The following is a 2,768-nucleotide window of genomic DNA, read 5'->3' as shown; positions in this document are numbered from 1 at the left end:
CTCGACGAGTAGGGCAACCAACTCGTCGAGTAGGACACAAGGCTAATTATTCTTTATTTAAATTCATACCTGGAATCGGGGCGCTACAATTACCAACTGAACCTTTTGCTCCTTCCATCGCTTTTTGTAAGCTTGAAATCGTCATTTATACTCCTTTTTTGAATTCTCCTTTTTAGCTATAACCTCATCTACATCGAGCTTCCGTTTGGTCCCTTTATTTCCTTGCAAGTTGCTGTCTACTTTTTCCTCCACCTTCAGGTTGACAGGAACCAATTTTTCATCCATAGATATGCTTCTTTCCTTGGAAGTAACCTCGTTCTCGTCCTCATCACCCGATAATTCATCACGTTCCCCGCTTACCCAAGAAGTTGGATTTGTATATGTTATTACCTCAATAAAAAAATGGAATGCATGCTCTTGGTTTTGTGTGTTTGGCTTGTTGAATTGTTTTCATCTCTTCTTCCACCAAATTCTCTAATTCCACAAGTTCATCTTCTTCATCAATATTGAAAACCTCACCTTGAACATTACTACCTTAGAACCCATCTTCTACTCCAAAAGTTTCATTTTCATCTCCAACTCTCAAGGTGAGCTTGGACTCGCGAATATCAACCAAGGCACCAGTCGTATTAAGTAATGGCCGACAAGAATAATCGGAACATCGGGATGTTCTTTCATATCTAAAACCACAAAGTCAATTGGAAAAACAGATTTCCCAATTTTCACTAAAATATCTTCTACAATGCCCCAGGGTTGTGTCACTGAACGATTTGCCATGTAAATTGTTATTTTTGTAACCTTCAACTTCTGATAAAATGAATAAGGCATCAAATTTATGCTAGCCCCATAATCGGCTAAAGCATAAGTCTTCATATTATTCCCAAACTCACATGGAAGAGTGAGGCGTCTAGGATCTCCCATCTTCTTAGGTAACTCTCCCAGCACTACTTTTGACCTTTGCTCACTTAAAATAACCTTGGAATTTTTCTTCAAATGTTGACAGGTATCTATCAAATCTTGTAGGAACTTCGCGGACTCGGGAATTTTTGATAACGACTCAATAAAATGAGTATTTATAGGAATACCCTTTACGTGCTTTATAAACTCCAAATGCTCCATTTTCAGTGGACTAAGATTACCTCGGTACGGAAACGGTAAAGGCGGAAAATAAGCTAGAACAATTTCTAAATTTCTCTGATCAGACCGATCCCACGTTGTGAGCATAGAGGGCTCATGTTGTAAGTTCGGTGTTTCATTAAAAATATGATTTTCGATTTTTGACTTCTTCGGTTTTGGCTCGGCTGGTTTTGGCTCCTCCTCTAATGCTTCTAAGAACTCAGAAATCGCCTCGTCTTCAGTCTCGATCATCATGACATGGGATTGAGTTTGTTTTTCGGGAAATTGTGAGGATAATTTATTGTTCACCAAAGTTGTTAATTCACCAAGTTGGGCTTCGAGATTATAGATTGATCCTTGATGATTTCTTAATGAGGCTTGCTGAACAATCATTATTGCATGTTGTTCTTTCACCATCTTCATGTGCTTCTTCAGCATTGCATCGGTATCATCATGCCTTTTCTCGGAAGCTTCCATAAATTGGGTCAACATGTTTTCAAAGTCAACTTTCTTCTCGGCTGGTGGTTGCTCTTTTTTGGTAGAAGTCTCGGCATGTCTGCTTATATTTTTCTTCTTTTTGCTTCTTGTATTCGTCATATGGCAGCCACTCCTTCTTTGGTTTTCTCTAATCTTTATCATATTTATCCCCACTAGAATAGCAAACTTTAGCTTTTTATACCCATTATCATCTAAGTGGAAATCCTTGGTCAAGTGCGGACCATTACACCTTTCACATCCAACTCTTATAGCATGTATTGTTTAGTCCATTTTTGTCATTCTCTTGTCCATTGTATCAAGCATGGCCATTACAACAGCCATGTCTGCAGAATTTCCACCCCCACTTCCTTTAACTCCCTCATTCCTTGGATTGCGGTACTCACGAGAATGCTTTGCAAATTCTTCAACTAACTCCTTGACTTCCCCCATATTTTTTTAGTAAGTAGTCCTTGAGAATCAAGCAGTTTCCTTGTTATGACATTAACACCATCATAAAATATTGACACTTCTTGTTGTATATTGATGGCATTTTGAGGAAAATTTCTCAACAATCCCCTATAGCGCTTCCATGCCTCAAAAACTAACTCACTCGGATTTTGCTCAAAATTTGCTATTGCCTTTTTTAGTTTAGCTATCTTGGAATGTGGGCAAAATTTGTCTAAAAATTGTTCGTGCATTTGAGCTCAAGTAGTGATTGCACCAGGTGGTAGTGCTTTTAGCTAGTCTTTAGCAGCTCCCTTAAAAATGACGGGTAGCATCCTCAGCAAGACTATCTCTCTAGGAACACTTGGGATATTGAAATAATCTGCTATGTCATTTACTTCATCCAAATGTTTGTAAGTATCCTCATGATCTTTTCCAAAAAATGGTACATCCCTAAGTGCAGTAAGGATGTGTCCTTTCAGTTCGAATGGGGCAGTTGCAAGAATTGCAGGTTGTATTAGGCCAGGACCAACATCATCTCTAATTTGCTTTTTGTAAGCTCCCATGGACATATCCGCAATATTCACCATCTCGTTATCAGACTTGTCTTCGGATTCACTTCTATGTAATGCATATTCAGGCTCGGATTCGTACTTGGACTCTCGTAGGTTACATTTTTATCAAAGTCTTCAACCTTGTTCTTGTCCTTTGAGGATGTACTAGATTCTCCC

At 38.8% G+C, this 2,768-nt stretch overlaps 1 non-coding gene across 1 annotated transcript; it reads left to right on the top strand.

Annotated features, from left to right (window-relative positions):
• The first annotated feature begins 2,136 nt into the window (after nt 1–2,136).
• On the top strand, nt 2,137–2,243 carry LOC145044683 (small nucleolar RNA R71). The gene has a single exon (XR_013681628.1). It is a non-coding gene; the product is annotated as a small nucleolar RNA R71 (small nucleolar RNA).
• The last annotated feature ends 525 nt before the right edge of the window (nt 2,244–2,768 follow it).

Source organism: Lactuca saligna, chromosome 4 (assembly GCF_052625555.1).
Source record: "Lactuca saligna cultivar CGN05327 chromosome 4, ASM5262555v1, whole genome shotgun sequence".
NCBI classification, from domain to species: Eukaryota; Viridiplantae; Streptophyta; class Magnoliopsida; order Asterales; family Asteraceae; genus Lactuca; species Lactuca saligna.
The sequence above is the reverse complement of the archived record's forward strand: the minus strand, read 5'-3'. Positions and strand labels throughout refer to the sequence as shown.